Source organism: Parus major, chromosome Z (assembly GCF_001522545.3).
Source record: "Parus major isolate Abel chromosome Z, Parus_major1.1, whole genome shotgun sequence".
Taxonomy (NCBI): Eukaryota; Metazoa; Chordata; class Aves; order Passeriformes; family Paridae; genus Parus; species Parus major.
In genome coordinates, this window is record NC_031799.1 from 29,048,770 (window position 1) to 29,070,104 (window position 21,335).

The 21,335-nt window shown below is 34.2% G+C and overlaps 1 protein-coding gene across 47 annotated transcripts in view; it reads right to left on the bottom strand.

Annotated features, from left to right (window-relative positions):
* Window positions 1-21,335, bottom strand: part of PTPRD (protein tyrosine phosphatase receptor type D) — a 1,166,996-nt gene that overhangs the window by 916,938 nt on the left and 228,723 nt on the right. For all 47 annotated transcript variants that reach the window (XM_033520262.1, XM_015652791.3, XM_033520279.1 and 44 more), the window contains exon 2: window positions 4,811-4,883. The gene's annotated coding sequence lies outside the window, so the exon portion shown is untranslated. The remainder of the gene's footprint in view (window positions 1-4,810; window positions 4,884-21,335) is intronic.

Sequence of the window (21,335 nt, forward strand, 5' to 3'; positions counted from 1 at the left end):
GGGGGTCCAGTGAAGATGGATGATTAAGTGACTGGAACATCTCTCTTACAAGTCAAGGCTGGGAGAATTGGGCCTGTTCAGTCTCTGAACTGAGAAGGGACCTCCTCAATGTCTGTAAGTATCTGAAGGGAGGGTGATAAGAGGATGGAGACAGGCCCTGTCAGTGGTGCCAAGCAATAGGACGAGAAGCAATGGGCACAAACTGATACACAGGAAGCTTCACATGAATATGAGGAAGAACTGTTTCACTGTGTGGGTGATCGTGCCTTGAAAGAGATTGTCCATAGAGTCTGTGGAGAATCCCTCACTGGGAATATTGAAGAACCATTTGGATACAACCCTGTGCAAGATGCTTTAGGATGACCCTGTTTGAGCAGGGAGGCTGGATCAAAGGACCTGCTGTGGTCCTTTCCACTCTGACCCATTCTGTGATTCTCAGTTAACTTGTGTTATTACTCAATTAACTCAATTAAATTGTGATTATCAATTAAGTACATGAAAATGCATAAAAATCAACTTGATTTAGAAGGAGTCTGATTTTACACGTAGTTGCATGCAACCACTTCTATTTTCAGACAACAAAATCTTTTTTTTTATATAAGAATTCTAATATTATGTAAGTTTGAAAATTAAAACCAGAACATTAAGTACAAAAACATTAAAATCTACTAAGCAAAAGATTTTAGCAAGGTATTATTTATTTTTTATTTATGTTTCTAAATCATATTTCTCTCTGCCAAGAATACACAGAGGGAAAATAGGCCCTTTTGCAAAGAAGTTTTGGCTAATTCCACAAATAACTTTTCAGACAAAATGGTGTTCTCTATGAAGTATATATTATTCTTTAGGTATACAGAGCCCTAACCAGGCAACAAAGTCTGTTGAAACAGTACAGGATCTTAAAATAGCTTTTCTGAAATCCTAATATGTAGGAAAATTGGTGAATATATTCACTAATTTTTGAACTCATAATTATACAATATACATAAAATATTTATAATAGAAGATAGATATATATGTATAACAACAGATTGCACTAAAAATTTTCTTTTAAAAGTTTTGTCTCTCAATAAACTGACTTATGATAAAAGGACAAGTATTACTAACATGCCAAAATTAGACCACAGATCCTGTGCTGCATGAGTTCAGAATTACCTTGTTGTGAAAAGTGAAATTATTGTTGCAAAGAAGCAACATTTTAATTTGGATTATATTATTATAACCTTTGTTTTCTAACTCTAGATTGTCTTTTGTGAGTCACCTACTATGGTTAGCACACAGCTTCTGAGAAATACTGACCTTTAAAATATATTTCCTTGCACTACTATTTGCTCCATGTTGCATATTTGGGAGTGATATCAATATCTTCTTGGAAAGAAAAATACAGATTAAAAATGTTTTCCATTTATTTTTAATGAAAATTATCTTTAATGATTATGTAATGATAATGTAATATATGAAGAAAAAAATAAAATACTTTCAATAGATACCTGACTAGTCCATGAAGATTTTGCTTATTCCAGTTTCTATCCCCACAATGAAAGAACTCCTAAAGAACTAAATTACTTGAAGCACATACAATTTTTTGGACAAAAAATATTTTCATTGGTAATGTTTCTGTACTGCATTGAGATTTTAAAAGTCCATTAGGTTGCTTACTTAATCACTATTCCTTCATTAGAAATTACTCCTTTTCTTATGTTATTCTCAGTTTCAGGAAGAATGTTTTTATGAATAATATAGATTTTTATCAAAAAAGAGGTTTTTTTTCATAATTCTAAGGTTGGTTAAGTGATTAAGTGAATTTTGTGCTGATGGTAAGTAGCTAAATGAACCAGAATTTTTTAACCACAGCTACAATATTGTCTGATGTGCCCACTTTTTTTCCAGGGCTCCTCATCCATCTTGAGCCACAAGACTCAAAACTCTTATTGACTTATGGTGCATTTCACTTTGAATAGATGTCTGATCTTTGACCTTTTTGTTGTGATTGCAAGATGTGAATTATTATCATAACGTGAAAATTTATTTTTTTTAATATAATTCTTTATCCTCATCATTTGAACTCATTCTATCATCACATTTCAGCTAGCCAAATAACCATCAAACTAAAAAAATGTTCAAACTGAACAAATCTAAATTGGCTTCAATAATATGACCTAGAGGTTAAAGCTTGCATATTCTTATTCTAGCTTGCCAAGCTATTGAACTGATACTCAGTGTTAAGAATTTTAATACTCATATATTCTTATTAATATGAATTCCATCATAAAAGGCTTAAAAATTAATAATTGCCTCCTCTAAGTCTATGATCAAAAAAAAAGTAATAGACCACATCTTATATGCCTGTATCTAGAGTTTTCATCTTTTTCATCAATCACAACAAATTAGTTCTAAATAATGAAGACGTATTGTCTCCTCTTGCATGTATCTTAATTATCATAAAAGTGCCGCAGACGTATCTCTGTTCATTCAAGTTTAAATATGGAATCTGAGACACAATGAAGTCTGAGGGACATGCTTTATACTTCTGCACTACAAAAGTTTCACCCTTAAGGAGAATTTTATGTTGACATTTTCAGGGCTGAAACTGTGCTCACCAAGCAGAGGAAAACAAAGCACTGAATTTCTGTTTAAAAGAAATCAATACATAAAAGAAGAAACCTCTATTCAATTTTCATCAGATTTTTCTATGGTTATGAAGTTTTGCTAAAGTGCTTTCTGTGAGAGATAATTTGCACAATTTAGATTTATTTTTTTCCGTAGTATCTGAAATGAAAATGAATGGAAGTTAAAATATTGTATATTACCATATACCTATGCCAAAAATATAGAATTCTTAAAATAACACAAATGTGAAACCACTGAAACTTTGCTGTAAATTTGGCAGGGTGTTTTCTTTTATTTTTAATTTCCCATTGTTTTTCCATTGTTATTAATTTCTTCAAGGAAACGTCATACATTTGATAAAGTGACATGATTACACCCCAGGAAATTTTATTTATTCCAGATTAACAATCTTGAAGAAGTGGGAATATAGCCACAGGCAATCAAGAATTATTTAACTGTAAAATATAAATATTAATAAATATTTCACATTTATTTAAAAAAAAAAAAAAACACACAGAGACTCCAGAAATAAATTAGATTTGTATTTTTTAAGTATTACTTTAAGAATGTAAACTTGTTCTGAGAATGCATTTATTAATTTGCGTAAAATGCATTACTGCATCTGAACTACTTTTATTTTTATAGTAGGAATCACCAACACAAGGGGATAATTTTATTACTTCCAATAAAAATAATTTATGTTTTAGCTAAGAAAATGAGATAAGATGATCAAATGACATGATTTAGATCACACTTTAATCTGTTGCACATTTTTAAAGACAAGGAAAAAAAAAAAAACCCCTTGAAAAGGAAACGTTGTATTAAAATGGAATTTCATTGTTGGTATTCACTCCAAAAAATAGATGCTGTTTGTGTGACTTCAATTCTTTTAGATGACAGTGTAGTTAGTGACATTATACTTCAATGATAACACAAAGAAAAAGTCACTCAGAGGACTAATTAGAACAAATATGTGCCTGGTTTAAAAGTAACAGACTATGGGTTGGGCCAATTTCATACATTAAAATCAGTAATAATTTTTCTTGTTTACTTTGTAAATTCTCCATATATCAACAACAATAAAACAGATAATTAGAGTCTGTGCTGCATCAATGGTCCTGTCTCTGCAATTGATGAACAAAATGTAATGACCATTTCTATGTCTGTAGAATATGAAATAAGATACAACTTTATTCTTCTCAGGATTTAGAGTTTTGAAAATTTTTCTTGCACTCATTAAATTCTGGAACACGAATCTTTTTCATATAACAATTATATATAACCAGAGTTGTAAAACCATTCTTGTACATTGTATCTAGCTTAGCAAAACCCACATGTTGTTTCACTGAAAGATGATTTTTTTTTTTCCCCCCAGCACTTGAGTTCTAACTGTAGCACAGACTTTGACTGAACAAAAAAGCATGGTATATTAAGGCTGAGAGATATGAGATAAAATTATCTGAAATATGACTAACAGTCATTGGGCATCATTATTCAGAATTATTTTAACACCTAGAAATAATAATCATTGTTTCTGTTGTCTCTGCTCAGTATTTAAGTACAAAAATTAAAAGTAATCCTATTTCAGATAGAAATTTCCAGTTAGAGAGTATTATATGAGAGTTACTAGAGTGTTGCTAAGATCAACAGAAGCTATGATGTAATTTATTGGAGTTTTGTAAAAGTTGCTCATCTAGGAACATTGGCCTTTTAAATCTACAAGCCTTCTTTGCAGTCATAAAAAGAAAAACCTTTAGGGTTTCATCATACTCTTATGGGTGTGGATATGGAATATTCTGGAAGAAGTCTGACAAGTAGTTGATAAATAGATTTCTGAAATTTGTAAAACTTACAATATCTAACATTTCTGAGAGACTTGTGCTCTACTAAACTAATTACAATAATAATTCAGATTTCCAGATGTGTAGGAACCTAGGATTTCTGGAAAATAGGAATTGAGCACGTAGGAATCAACTCCTCTGTTCTTATGACATAAGGTTGATCTGTAAATACAGAAATAATCTGACACCTCTATGATTCAGACTTCCTACATATGAAATCAATCACAGATTTACAGTTAAGGAAATTTGCGAAGAGAGACTGGAGGACAAGTTTGTCAGACACTGAAGGACCTTGTTATAGAAGTTAAATCTGAAATTACAATTCAGCTGATCAAAGTAATAGATCTACACCAACTTACCACCTCACCAGAACGTCCTCATAGCACAGTTAATGACTGGAGGATTAAAAGTGTAAGACTCTTCAAGATTTCCCTGAAAGAGAAAATGAAACATCTTTTATTTGCTTTTCTACAGCAACACAAATAAATTCTGCTAATAAATTCTTTTTCAAGAAATAGAAAAATTAAATACACTGATGATAAATAACTTCTGCAAACAGTAATCATTGAAAAGCAGCAAAACAAAGTGGAACTTCTAGAGTAACTGTGATGTGAAAGAATATAAGTCATAATCATACACAATATTTAATATTGAAATTACCTGTATTTGACTGAAGTGGTTATGAAACAATTTTGTTCCAAACACATTGTCTTATTCATAAACACTTACTTGTGCTAGAACCAGCCTGGTCTCAATGTATTTTTTTTGTGCAAAAATACTGTTTTATAACTGATCTTATGCTATTAGCTTTTTAAATACACCAAACCAAAACCTGCAGTACTTGCACCAACAGTATGTCATTTGGTAAATTACATTAAATACAAGAAAACAGAACTGTAGGCTTTTCATTTTCAATATTAAAGTTATCTCTTCACGTATCTGAAACCTGCACCCTATGGATTTTCATATAATGTATGCATTTAGCTCTTTCTCACTAGCAGTCAAGCTTAACATGTGAGCCTGTGAAAACCTTGTGATGTTCAACGAGGCCAGATGTAAGGTCCAGCATCCTAAGTACAGGCTAGGTAGAGAATGCATTGAAAGGAGAAATATTAAGGGGCATTGATTGATGAGAGGGAAAACACAACCCAGTAACGTGCACATGCAGCTCAGAAAGTCAGCTTCAGCCTGGGCAGCATCAAAAATGGTGTTCCCAGCAACTCAGGGGGGGTGACTGTTCCCCTCTACTCTGCTCTTGTGAGACCTGACCTGGAGTGCTGTATCTGAGTGTGGGGCACCCAGCAAAAGAAAGATGTCAACCTGTTGGAACAAGTCCTGAAGAGAGACACTAAGTTGACCACAGGGCTGAAGCATCTCTTCATGAAGATGGGCTGAGAGAATTGGGGCTGCTCAGTCCAGACAAAAAAAGGCTTTGGGGAGAATTTGCAGCTCCTTCTAGTATCTGAAGAAGGCTTTCAAGAGGGTCGGAGATAGACTTTTGACAAGGGCAAGTAATAATAGGCCAAGGGGTAATAGCCTTAAGTTGAAGGAATATACGTTTAAGTTAGATATTAGGAAGGCATATGCTGTCCAAAGAGGCTGTGGACTCCCCATCTGTGAAAGAGTGCAAGGCCAGGCTGGATGGGGCTCTGTACAACTGGTCTAGTGGAAAGAGCCCCAGGCAGGGGAGTTAGATCTAGAAGATCTTTAAGGTCCCTTCCAATCCTAACCATTCAATGAGTCTATGATTCTGTGATCTTTCCTTTGGGGCAAGACTGGGAGAGGTAGAACTGTTCAGTCTGTAGAGAAGAAGGCTTGAGGGAAAACTCATCAACATCTGATCAAACATATCAAACATCATCATATAAACAACTGAAGGGAAGATGCAAAGATGGAGTCAGACTCTTTCATTTGATGTCAAATGACAGGACAAAAATCAATGGAAAAAAAGAAACACAGAAAGAGCTGTATGACTATCACAAAACAACTTTTTTAACCAAATAGGGTTAAAATATAATATTAATACAGTTTTACTGAAGCAGTTGCCTAGAATTGACTGTGAAATATTAATCTTGGAAATATTGAAAAGCCATCTGGACATGGTCTTTCTTGGTTAATCTGCTTTCAGTAGCTCTGCTTTTTATTTTATCCACTCACTCAGCAGTCTGGTATTGATAAGCACCTTCCACCTTTTTATGTGTCAGTCATGACATTCAGAAGTCACAATATTGCTAAATGATTTAGGAAAGAATAAAAAGTAAATAACAATAAATAACCACCAATGATCAAGAATATTTCACCCTAAAAACTCTCTTCCCTGAAACTATTCTATTTTTGTCATAATATAGTAACAGTTTCAGTGGTGGTTTTTTTTTTGTTTGTGTTTTTTTGGGGAGGGTTTTTTTGGGGGGGGGTTTCATTTGTTGTTTTTTTTTGTGCACTGCATATGAAACATGAAGGCAGTTGTTGAAAATAGGCAGGTAGAGAAATTTTGTTATACGCAAATGTTAAGTAGTATAAAATACAGGGGGAACATAAGTTTCAAGCATTTATTTAATATGATCTTGCAGGGCCTTCAAATGTGATGAAACATGGTTGTATATGACAATGGACTGAGTTAATAATTTTTATGTCAGAAGCATTTCACTATAGGCTTTATTTTCCACAGTCAGAGTAGAAGCAGAGTGAATAGAAACACACAAATAATAATGGTGTCAGTGCTGAAGGCTTAATGACATGGATTAAATGAATATCTTGAATACATATTTTGATACACATACACCAGTTAGTATTTCCTTTATATCTATAAAAGCTTTTTTTTTTTTTTTTGCTTAAATTGCTTAACTAACCATCACATCATAGGAATGCTGATTAAGCAATATGAACTCATAAATTATGTCCTGAAAACTGGTGCACTATGCATTGTTCCTTTTTCATAAAAACATATGCAAATATAAGATTCTTCTGTTCTTTGATCAGTTCCCTTTGTTACTCTATACTATGTATTTTTGTTGCCTGTACTGAATTTGTTTGGTCAAATTACACAGGCTTTCATCACTTGAAAATTTTGAACCTATTCTGTTCATTGCAAGACTCTTTTCACCTTCAGCACTTTCCCTTTTTGTTAATAGTACTACTTTTCACCATTTTTTTTCTTTAAAAAAACAGCGATTCCAACCACAAAAAAGTGAAAATATTGCCTAAAAGATATTCTTAATATTCTAATTCATTAAGCCCAGTTTATATATATTAATTCATGGTTATTTTCTTGAAGATTCTGCGTACATTTAAAAGGAAGAGGAAGAACTATTTCAGAGTTTTAATAGAGGGACAGAATTTGAGTAAGACTCTTTCCTATATTTGGGGGCATGCAGACCTTTCACCTCCCTCTTCCCCTGTACTGTTTCTCTATACCTACCATTCCATGGCTCTTTTCCATTATTACTAAATTTATTTTGATAGTTTCAGTCTGACCACATTTGGCTTTCATCTCAGTATCAAACTATCAGTATATCAGTATATCAGCACAGATTTGCGCTTAAATCATATATGAATAAGCCTCAAAAACTGACAAAATCAACAGCATATCTGAATATCATAGGGTAGCTCTGGAAACTAATCTATTTGGTTTCCTAAAGTTGCCAAAACAGAAAAATCTCTATCACTGGCTACTGTTTATTTAAAACAGGGAAAAAAAAAATAAAAATAAGAGGATGGTTACATTGCTAAAAATATCAAGGAAATCATACTGATATACAGCCCCACAGGATCAATAGGCTTGTCCCTTCTTCAAAATAAAATAACTTTTAATGTTTTTACAAAAATACCCCTTCCCATAATAAATCTCTTGTGTCTCCAGAATCTTTATTCCCTGTATTTAAATATAGAATATAAAAAAGCAGATGTCACAGTTCCCAAACTTTGTTTCTAAATCTGTGTCACACTACGCTAAAAGCTCTTGAGAGAAAAGACATATTCTGTGCTGAGTGGCTGCCAGTGGACCTTGGAGGCAGACGTTGCTGTTAGACTCTGTGTGACCATAGCCTTTCTCAGGTTTGTCACTGGAAAACTGAGTTGGCTGTCTTCTACCATGTCACTAACATGCCATATAAATAAATTAATTGAATAATACTGTGAAACCATGTGAGTCTATGGGAATAAAGACAACTCATTTCAATTTGACCTCATTAAGGCTAATTCTCTTGAGGTTGTCCTTTAGTCTTCATAATCACTCTTGTATTGAAATAATGAAAATGGACAGTCATTGTATTCCATACCTTACGTAGGCAAAACTAGCTGCTAATATCGAACCGATAGAATATCTTCCTGTAATGTTTTTCTGCCCTGTACAGTGTTATTCCCTTGACACAGTCCATGTCAGCTCAGCACTGTTACTTAGGAAAAAAAGAGTCTCATTTTCTGCAAGTTTACCTTTTTCATGGCAGTCTGATAGATGTTACACCTGGACAGGGAAAGGGGCAGAAGCATATGATTTGGTTTGAGGCATTTGAAAGTCATAGCCATGGGCAGACAAAACTCTTTAACAATTGAAAAGCCTCTTAGGACAAATGACGCTGTAGTCAAGTCAATTTATTTATTTTTTTTTTAAGAGAAACACTCTGGTTCTATATGTGGATATGGCACAGAATAGAAAATGAGGTCCTATATGGACTCATGAACAAGCCACTTCTCTGCTCTGGAAAGGAAAGAAACACCTGCACCCAAATCCAAACAAATCAAGAGGAGAGAGGAGAAGGAATTAAGTAACTAACTCAATGCAAACAACTGTCATGCTGGGATAGCCTAGCTCTGAGCAACATCATTTAGATGCTGGAAACTTGCACCACCATAACATTGTCTATAATAATCGATAACTTCAAATTTAGATTATAAAAAGTGTGAAGAAATCTTTTAAAGATGGAAGCACTGAAAAAATAGAATATTGGATTCATTATATGCAGGAAAGGTGAGCTAAAAGTTGAATCCTCTACAGGCTGGAGATACTTAGTCTGATTTAGAATTATTGTCAGATACTAGACTCCATGCTTCTATCATTTTACTAAAAATGCTTAAAGGGATGAAAGTTTGCATAAAACATTGGTATATGTCTTAAATTCTCCTTTCATAATAATTTATTTTCTGCCATAGAATTTAAAGTGATTTATATTTAGGATTTTTTTTTTTTTTTGACAAAGAGATTATACTGTGAAAAATTGTTTTGTTATTAAGAGCAATTTTCTCCTTGCTGAAACAATAACTGCCATCAACAACATCTGACAGTCATTTTCAGGATGTGTGAGCACACCCTATTTACTGTCAACCTTACGAATTTGAAGTGTGAAAAATATGTATTTCTCCAATAAAGTTTAGAGTATAATATTTCTTACCTAACCAATTGCTTTTATTCAAGAAAGAACATCAAGATATTTGCCTTTGGCTTTGAACAGAAAAATGAAAGAAGAGGAAGAATATTCACCTCTTGAATTAAAACATGGAAGTGTGAAGAATGATATCAAAATCAGGATTTTCAATATTCAGAAAATCTGATACCTAATTTAGTTCAATTAGTTTCCTTAGAGAACAAAACTACAAAGTCTCTCTAAAAGACTAGATGAACCAGAAGAAATGAATATTGGTCTAAAAAAGCCAGAGTATTTCCCACTTCTAGAGGTAGTGATGGATGGATATGGACATGAAGGATAATGAAAAGAGTTGATTATTAATTTTTGTATCGGATGTGTCTTACGAGAATAAAAGATATTTTCCCTTAGATATTTTCTGAATATTTTCCTGATCCCTCATTCCTTATTAATCCTGGCCACTCAATGTCATCTGTGTATTTAGTCCAGAAAGACAATGGCAGATGTTGGAGCTAAGAGAGGCCTATTAAGACCTCTCACTTGCCTAATCTTATTCTCACAAACAGACTGAAACACAGTCTCCCTCTTAACGATACAGCACTAGCAGGCAGTCTTCCAGGAAGGATTTTACAGCCAAGTAAATCAGTGTTCCTTCTCCTGTAAAGTCATTCTCAGTAGTATTGCTATTAAGAGGTAGCATGATGGAGAATAATATCAAGAAACATGGCATTGCCCCAGTGGGAATGTAGTAGGAAGCAAAATAGAGGGGTTTCAGGCTGCTATTTGGAAGAGATTTAAGCTCTAGAAAACAGGACCCTGCAGAGAGATAAAGGGAAAATGTGTTTAACACTTTTTCACCTCTTAGGATAGCATCAGGTTTTCTTTCCCTTGCATTTTACAAAGTTTGACAATTTCCATTCCAGTGCTTCAGCAACCCAAGCTGTAAAAAGAGCTCCTAAATCATAAGAAAAAATTAGTAGGGCAGATCTCTAAGAAAATAGTGCTGGTAATAATAATAATAACAACAACAACAACAACAGCAGCAGCAACAACACTAGCATTGCCCTTCATGAGACAGAAGTTCCTGTCAGACTTATCTCAGGCTGAGGTGAAAGCAGCTGCCACAGCCAACCAAGGCTGACAAGGGCTAGGGCAGCCCTTAAGGCCTGGCCAGCTGCAGGGCCCCACTTCGGCCCTCATGTCCAGCCAGGGCCCTTCCCACCGCCAAGTGCCCTTCCCACCGCCAAGTGCCCACACCTGTCCTGCCCATTCCCTCATAGCAGTGCTGCAGAGCAGCGTGACTTCCCTACCACCACTGCAGCTCTTTCCCCTGCTAGGGGAATGCACTCCACAGGCACACTGCCCACTGCTGTCTCCACAGCTCCCAGATTGTCCTCCCAGGGTGTCTCCACCTTCCTAAGCCCCTGCCTGTGTATGGAGGCTGCCTCCCAAGGCCCAGCCTTAGTGAAAGGTGCCACAGCTGTGCAAGAGGCTGCCCTGCAACCCACCCAGCTGAGAGCTGTGGGTCAGGACTCACAGCAGTGCTGGAAGCTATTGTCAGACACTATGAGGCCTTGCCTCACAGATGTGCCAGTGCCTTCTGCCGTGATTCCCCAAAAGCCAGCTGCAGTGGCGCCTAGCCAAGAGCCTGAGGCTGTGCCTGCGGCTGTGGCTGAGCTGGTCATCTGGCTTAACTCTCCTCCTGGTTCCTCTCACTGGGAAACTCTGGGCTGACCCATGTCTCTCCACTCCCTTCTGCCTCCAGGGCTTCCTCTTAATTCCATAACCCGGCCCTGGCCTCTGTGGCTTTTGTCATAGGCCCCTGCTCCTGCCCAGGCTCCAGGTCCCACCACAAAATGAAAAATAAAGAGTAAAATAAAATAAAATTGCTGTTCTTCTTTGTAGATGTGGAACAAGCATTTCCTCCTTGCCAAAAATTTCTCTGACTAGACCCTTTGAAAAAAATTTGAATTTTCCAATGTATTAAAAGTTTAATCATGGTCTTGCTTCTGCACCGAGAAATTTACCTGAGGTTTTATGTTTTGGGTTTTTTTTTAAATTTGGAAAGTTATTGCATAATGATCTGGGGGCACTGACATCAGCTTGTCTCTTAATTTTTCTATTATCAAAACATTATCAAATAAATTCCCATATTTATTTTTTTACAAAGCCTCAAGATTAATATATTGTCTAGTCAGTAAACTTTCTGAGGTGAAAACTGTTGACAAACATTTTCTGAGTTCTAGGCATAGAAGACATTGAAGCTAAAATGATATGAATATTGAAGATATGGAAGATAAAATGATATCATTTAATATGAACTAAATTGTGTCTTGGAGAAACTGTAGTAGTAACAATGCTCTGTGTTTGAAATACAGCTAAAAGTTATTCTTTTATGAAACCTACCAATATTTTTGGTATAAATAGGAATTTTATAAATAAGATGAATATACAAATTTCCCTCTGTTACTGCCCTTATTTTTTTATCCACTTAAAAATATTTTGTTTCTGTGGCTATTTTTGTTTTCAATGGTTTTTGTTTAAAAATTATTCTGTCATATTTTTTCCTTTATATAGTTAATACAAATACTACTCAACAACATCATACATTTAGGAAAATGGGATATTATCACACAGAAATTATTCAGCAATGCCTCTAAAATAAAATGGAAAATCTGTTACTAATGGGTCAACTTATATGTCACCCAAAATTTACAAAACAAGCATTGGTGAGATGAATTAATAAAAAGATAAAAATGAATGGTGGGTGGAGTGAACCCACAAAAAATGACCTCTGGAAATTTTTCTCATCTTTCTTCTGGTCATACACCAAGAATAAGTTATAAAACATATCCTGGAACAGGACTGCAGTAAATTTTTCCCTTTTGTGCAATGATACTACTTTTTGTTGTTGTTGTTTTTAATTCTGTTTTTTTGGGGGTTTTCTTCTCTCTTTTTCTGTTGTCTAAATAAAACATGACATACTATTGGAAATTTCAAGTAAGTACATATGAGAAAGTTATGTTTTGTAGGAAAAAATAATATGTCTATTAAATGTTTCACAGTTATACAGAACATTTTCAAAAATCTAAATATAAAAATAGAATTCCCCACTGCAAAAATTATTGATGAGTGTTTTAAAATTGAGAACCCTTCTTTAAGCCCTTTAGGTGATTGTGTGGTCCAGTGTCCAGGTTGTGGTCTAGTCAACTTTCCCAAGACAAGTTGACAAATAAAGTATTATTTTACCTATTCTTCTCTTTTCACATCATCTCACAACTGTACCCTATCTCTCTAGCCCTTTTTAAATATAAGATTTCTACAGACAATTGATGCAGGTGATTTTACACCACAAATGATAGCAAATGGGGATTAAAAGGAAAAGGGCCAGGAATCCTCCAAAGTCATCTGAATCTCTGTGGCAAGTAAAGAACATTTTTCTTCATGGAAATTTAAAAAAAACAAAATTTAAAAAAAGTAAAAAAGCCCTTAACTGAACATAATGCTTAGGCTCCCAAGTCAGAAAAGCTGATTCAATGGTTACAAATGTAACACTTTCCCTGGTATATCCATTCAAAATTCAACAAACCTAAGAAGTTGCCAGTAGGTAACTGAAAGCTCTTAAGTTGTACTTTTATACAAATTCATGATTTCTAATGTAAGTCCTTTCATAGGATTTGGTTCAAAAATGCAGCACCCTTTCTTAGGCTAAACAGAAACAATAACTCTGGAACAAATTAAATGTTTTGTAGTACTAACTGCCACGTTGAAGTATGCATTAGAGTTCCATTGTTTTAAAGTAAGCAAAATATTATCACTCATATTTAACAAAAAACAGAATGTGGTGGGATTCTTTTAGTCTGCTACATCATTAGCCAGCTTTAGCTTTATTTACATGAGCTTTGAATATCAAATAAAGACTTGATAAAATAAGGAAGTTGATGGCAGTGGAAGAATATATGTAATCCTTGGATTACATATGTATTTTTGATCATGCTTTTAATGCATAAGCTTAGTTTAATTGTAATCAGCTACATCTGTAGTCATTCGTCAATCTGAGTGTTTTAGTCATGTATTAAAGGTATAGCTAAACAAGAAGCTTCACAGAAGATGGATTATTTGCATGATCAAGTCTATGCATAACTGAATAAACTGTAGGATAGTGCCACAGGCAGTTGCTTCCTCTGTAGTTAATGGGGTTTTTTTTTAGCAGAAGAAAAGAGTCACTGTAATACTCTTTTTTAAAGACAGATTTAAAATAAAATCAGTAAATTATTTTTAGGGAGCTGAAGCACACACTCAACTTGACTTAACTGGACTTTTTAAAAATATCCAGTTTGACGGTATCCCTTGAACAGGAAGATTTTATGATCTTCTGTGAACAGAGAAGAATGCATGAGCAAGACTGTCCTTTAGGGAGGCTGTGTATATCCTGTCCAATACCACTTACACTACAAATGTGCCAAGTAAGAAGAACGACTATGAATGACAAGTCTACTGCAAGGAAATCCTTATAAATGGTCAGTAAAAGCCAGAATAGCTTCAGATTCTTGCAGCTGTTTAAGCATGTTTAATTGAAGTTTAGTTTAAGCAGTGCACTCTATCACCTAAATGCAAATTTAACTACAGCTTTGGTCCATCTTCCTTTATCTGAATTGTCAATATGGTAAACTAATTGTAATGTAAGAAATGCCTCTTGGCTTGGCTTGGTTTCAGGCAACTTAGTGATACCCAGTTGTGCTTGGCCATCTTGAAAATGGAAACTGGAAAAGAATAGTCTGTGTAAGCAATTCAGCCTTCAACTGGAAAAAAAATAATTTCTTAACAAAATTAAAACTGGAAAAGAATAGTCTGTGTAAGCAATTTAGCCATCAGCTGGGAAAAAAACGAATTTCTCAAAAGAATTTGTCTGATAACACGTTTTCAGTCAGAATTGGGGGTAGATGGAGAGTTGCTGCCATCTGCTGGAAATATTCCTTTTCTGACAAAAAAAAATTGAAGTTTTTTAAGTGAGTAAACTAATCAGAGAATAAAACTATTACCATTGATGAAATTTAGGGGCTTCAATGGCCACCTGTGTAGCCATTTAAATTATCATTATTTTAATGGCATTAAGAGTATAAATTTATAAAAATGTGGATCTAAATCTCCTTGCAATTCAATGTCTGAATGGACGACTATGTAATTAAGCCATATTCATAAATATGAACTAGAGAGCATAAATCCTTCCAAAATGGATAGAATAGAAGATGGAAACATAGAGGGAAATTAAAGAGGTCTTTGCAGACAGCAATTTGCTTAATTTTATAGTATAAATCTCAGTGCTACAGTTTTATTCATTATGATATGTAAAAATACTGCTCTAAAATCTTGATGTTATGGATAGGTAGCAGGAACTTCACAGTGAATATCCAGATTTCTCTATGAGTTGGCAGTTTCAGAAAAAAAAAAAAACAAACAAATAAAAACTGAATCAAAACACACTAGTTTTTTCCACCTGCCAGGAGACTGCTCTTTAGGTCCTATAACACAGAGTAGTTAGCACTGCAAAGAAGTTTGATGCTGAATTTTAGAATAAGCAGTACCTAGCTATCTTACAGGGCACTTGACATTTTTGAAGAGCTTTTATAAAAGTCTTAATTCTCATTTCTCTTTCACCTTTGTATAATCCCAAATTCAGACAACTAGGTATTTCTTCCCAGGTAAATGCCTGTAAATGTTAATTTTCTATCTGTCTGATGAAGAATTCAAGACAACCAAGTTAGATGTTGAATGATTTAGACAGATCTGTGATTTGGAAGGTGAGTACACAGCCTCACAGATTTGCAAGTTGTACCCAAAATACCTATAGGAATAAATATTCCTAAAAACTTACAAAAATTAAAAAATAAATTAAAAAATAAATCCTGGGAAGTCTGATTTCTTGAGACAGAACTCTACTGGTATTGTGATTTCATTAACCTATTTTCATATCCTAAGAAACAATGCAGCTGGGAAGAAATTGCATGGAAAAATGGGGAGACCAGCTAGGATGAGGAAATCAAGCCAGGTGAGCCACTTAGAATAATATAAATACACAGTGGAGGAGTATGATGAGGGGAATTATGATTATGTAGTCAGATGATAGATTGATATCAGTCTATCATGCCTGAAGTATTTGCTGTCCCAAGCAAACTTACATCAAATGATATTTTAATTTAATAAAAACTAAAATAAATAAATAGAAACATATATAATAAAAATAAAAGTAAAAAATAAAATATTAAATAAAAATTTAATAATAATTAATTTATTTCTATCTTAATTTAAAGTGTATTGTTAATCATTTACTTTCTCATAGTCTGTGGTTTACATTTCATATCTTTTATATCTCATCACTGTTACTAAGTTACAAATACTAGCCTTTAAATTCAGCTCACTGAATTTCAATCTAAAGACTATTTATGGTTTGAAAGTGCCCAGTCCTGTCAGAAGCCATGCATAAATTAGAAAAACAGAAACACTCAGATTTTCTATTCTCCCTGGTCCTAGCCATCTTAATTTAATACTGCTTAAGAGAAAAGACAAACTTGCTACCTTGCTAAAAGCCACTAGTCTGTGCTGTTGTATAAGAAATCTGTATTAAGTCAATTCCTTACAAACACAATCTTAATTGTTTTTATAAGCATGTTTTGTACTGTTAAATAATACCTATTTAAACAGCTTGGTTGAGTTTTAGTTTTTATTGTCCCCTATCTTCTATATCATGAATATATTGAAATAAAAAGTATATAATATTCAAAGCATCACATCTGTTTTAATTCCATTTTTATACTTTACAACAAGTAAAAAACCCATATATATTAGTGTGTGTATATATTAATGAGTAAATCTTCAAGTTAGGGACTGTAACAATTCAAATGTGCAATAAGAAGTCTGCTTAATGGTTAAGCCAAAGTTTCAAAAGTATGTTAGTGCTATGGAAATTTTCTTACATTATTATACTGATATTTTAAGGGGCAGAGATAAAAAACCTAGTCCCAAAGGTAAAAATATTATTCATACCCTCACCTAACACATGAGTAAGAGATTTTTTTGTTATATTTTGTGTCTTTTCACAAACCGCAAACTGATTCTTGCTACATTTAGCAACAGATTTGTAATGGAGACTATAGACTATTTTTGTTAATGTGGCTTCTGGTTTTTTATCCTTAAGCATTTATATTAACTGTATTATAAATACGGCACCATAAAAATATAAATGTGAAATAAATATCCTTCTTTTTGATTAAAAACATGAAATTTCCATTCTACCATAAGGTAAATTCTTCACTGATGACACTTGTATGCAACATCACAGAAAGGATGGCCTTCGGCATTTTAATATGTCTGCAGATAATATCTTTATCAGCAGATAAAGATAACCCTTTCTTGTCTACAGTATCTACACTCTATAACTACTTCCACTTCCCCTGTAACTTACTCTGTGAAAAAATCTAAGAATATAAATGAGGTGGTTTATCTATATTTTTTATTTTTAAAAACCAAAAGAATCTATAACTTTCAAGATAGTAATCCTGGAAAATATGTATGCTTATCTGATGCTTTCAAATTAAGCAGGATAATTAGATGTTTTTGTCACATCATCATTTTGATTCCTTGTCAAAAGAAAATATCACCAGAAGTTTACAATTCTGGACTGTCTATCCAGTTAAAGTTTATATAATGTGCAATTCTCTTTTTCCTTTTTCAGAACAGCCATTCCTGTCACAAAGATCCTTACCTTCAAAAGCTTAATAAGCTCAAATTATAGGCAAGCAATCTAATGCATTTGCAGGCAATAAGCAGATCAAATATTCATGAAAGTGGGTAATTCAATTTAAAATATCCATGGACAGTTTATTTTCATGGTTCTTTTACTACCAATACAATGCTGAATGTGACATGAGAAGTGTTTAAACATTTTACAGCAGAAATCTGATTTTGAGTGTCAGTCCAAACTTGCATGTAATTTGAATACCATCAGTTATTTAGCAGACATTGAAATAGTACACATACAGGAAGTATATTTCCATTCCAAAAAATATGAAATTAAACAATGCATGAATTTTTCTATGTCCTTATTTCTACATAATCGTTACAGTTACCATTCACTTGACTAAATATGAAACATACTTATCATTAAAAAGAAAAAAAAAAAAGAATTACAGGCTTTAAAGTTTTGATTTATTCGGAGAGTCTAATGAAAGAGTCAAAAGCACAAATCCCAGTCTATCTTATTTCCTGATTCAATTTTATGGCAGGAATTCTCACAGTCTCTATATAATCCAGTTCCAACATCAGGGAGAAACGTCAGTCCATGGGGAACTTAAACTACACAAGTGTCATTAATCTTAAATGTGTCATGCAGGAAATATTCTCTATCTACTTTGAATTCATATCTGTATTCTCTAGTCTTACCCTTGTGGAAGACTTCACTCCCAGGTTTGCAAGGCAGGTTCACACTCCTTCCAGCCTCAAAATTCTATTGAAATGAATTGATTTTCTGAACCATCATCTGATATACTGATCTGACTATGAGTGTGTTATTACAATTTCTGAGTATATTTCATTATTTTATAATATATTTAAAAAAAAAAGAATTATCATAATTCAATAGTTAAAATTCCATACTGGAGCTTTTAGGAAGCTATTTGCTCTAAGTAAGATAGTTTGTTAATTTTTTCAAGACTTATTTGCAGGTGTGACAAGACGTAAGCATATTATTTGTAGCTCACTATGAGGAAAACCACACCATAATAAACAGCACCACTGAAGCGGACCTGAAGTGAAGCAAAATGGCAAAAGGAAAAGTTTTGGGTCATGTAAGATGAATACCAGGTTTATACATTGTATTTTTTTTTAATATTGTTTCTTTATTTTTTAAAAGCTAAGAAAAAATTGATGTCTTGGTTCAAGCATTCTGACTTTTTTAATATCAAAATTAAACTTAATATTAGAGAGTTTAGTTCCAGGGAGAGTAGTTTTGCCTTCACTTTCTTATGTGTTTATTGATTTATACAAATATATACTCTGAGAGTATGGAAACACATAGCCACCCATAGCTCCTGGAGAATCCTGTGCTAGAGTAGGTGGATGTGTCCAAATGTACCCCATAGTAAGCCTTTACTGGTGCCGGCTCTGGCAGGAGCTGCAACCATGTGCAGAGAGGAGCCCACACCAGAGCAGGTTTGCTGCCTGGACTTGTGACCCCGTGGGGGACCCACACTGGAGCAGCCTGTGCCTGAGAGACTGCCCAAAAGAGAATGAACCCATGCTAGAGCAGTTCATGAAGAACTGCAGACTTTGGGGAGAACTGATATTTAGAAATTTCGTGAAGGATTGTCTCCTGTAGGAGGCACCCCCCATTGTGTAGATAAAAGTGTGAGGAGGAAGGAGTGGCAGTGTGATAAACTAGCAACAGCAGCCAATTCCTCTGCATCACTTAGGAGGAGGTAGAGAAATTAGAAATTTAGCTGGACCCAGGAAGAATGGAGGGAAGATTTGGAGTTATTTCTCATTACTGTACTCTGATTTTATTGAAAATAAACTAAATTATTTTCGCCAAGGTCAAATCTGTTTTGGCTATGACGATAATCAGTGACTGATCTCTGCCTGCCCTTGTCTCAATCATAAGCATTTTATTATATTTTCTCTCCCATGTACAGCTGAACAGGGGAGGGACAGAGCAGCTTTGGTGAGCACCTGTCATCCATCCAGGGTCAATACACAATTTATACCACCACTCTTTTTAAAGGGCTAGAATATTAGTTTCATAGAGTTTTGAAGGGTTTAAATACCAGAGCTTTAATGTCTATAATTGCATGGGAAACTCAACAGGCGTCAAGTTAGTGGATTTATAAGGACTCGGCACACTGAGGCCTCAGACCCCTCAGTTCCTTCTGAAGTAAATACCTGTACAAGCACCTACAGTGCTGTAGAGGAGCAAAGTAAGAACTGGTTATACAGTACCAATTTTTTTTTGCTTTGGCAATCTGTGTAATCCTAAATTAGAGGCATGCTTCTAAGTAATCTACTGTCTGATAATAAAGTGTACATACAAAATATGTCCAAAATCCAGGCAGATCCCCCTAGCAGATTTTACTAGTTACAGGTTTGCTGTATGCTGGTCACACTTTCTGTCACGTGAGTTACGTACATATCAGGTATTTGAGGTAGCAAAATTAATCAGTTTAAGAAAATAGTCTTAATTTTAGGATATATGTCTGTAAAGACCATAAATTTCATAGAGACAGCTCTGACCATTTTCAGTACTAGTAACTATATGAATTATACAGAGTATATGAATATACAAATACTGTGTTAACTTTCATGATTTTTCACACCAGTGTAACATCAGTTTTTTGTATTCAGTACCTGTAAAATTGAGAATGACAGGAATGTGCTAATATTCTTTTAATAAAGATTAGCAGTGTTACATTTCAATTGCATTTCTTATCTGTCAAACTGTTTAGAAACCAAAGAGGATATTCAGAGGCAGTAAGCAACCTGCATTGGTTGAATTTCTCTGGCTGACTCATGTAATTTCTCTACTTCTCCAAGGCTTCTACCCAACTGCAGTGACAGAGGCAGGGTCTTAAGAAATTAACATGTTATTCTATTAATTATTAACATTGACTCTTGATTTTCAAGGCTAGTTTCTAGCTCTTTAATATATGGCAATGTTTAGGAAGTTTTTATGCCTTTCACAGTGTTCCCACAGCAAGGAACGGACTGGGGGAAAAAACAAAAAAAGAACACATTTAACACATTTCTGACCACAAGAATGGTCATGTGTATTCTATCATCGTACTCTGACCTCAAACCTCATTAGCAAAAAGAAATCCTCCATCTTCCCTAAACCTCCCACTCCATTAACATGTCTATTTTCCCCCTTCTTTTGTTACAAGAATTAAAATGAAAAAGTAGGTTTTTAGTTACTACCTAGATGTGAGAGAGAGGCATTAAATCTTTTTCTGTAAAGTAACAGGTATCACAGCGTTTCTTAAAGAAACATTATAAATCATAGGTATAATATTTATTTAAAATAAGAATCACAATATAATCCAGAACATGAAAACTGTATGGAGAACCACAACAACAGGAAATTGGCATCAAAAATCAAACTGGTGGAAGGAGAAATGTAGATAAAACACTGATCTCTATCTCAAAGAACAGAAGTACTGTCTGTTTTGCTGAGATCAAATTTTGCCTTCTAGAAACTGTTGTTAGGAAGGCTTCCCTAAAGGACTGAGATCTAAGGAAATTGGAGTAATGATGTCAGGAGCTAGAGTGGACAGTTTTAGAGTTGAAGTCTTAGAGCTACAAGAAGACGTATGTGTCTTTGCAATTGTCCAATATGTCTTAAAAAAAAAAAAAAAAGAAAAATAATTCAGCTCAGATAGATCAGAAAAATACATCTTCCTAACTGTGGAAACAGCTCCATGTCCAATGCCCAGAACAGGTGCAAAGCAGCAGTTGCACAGTTGGCAGTAATATAATGCAA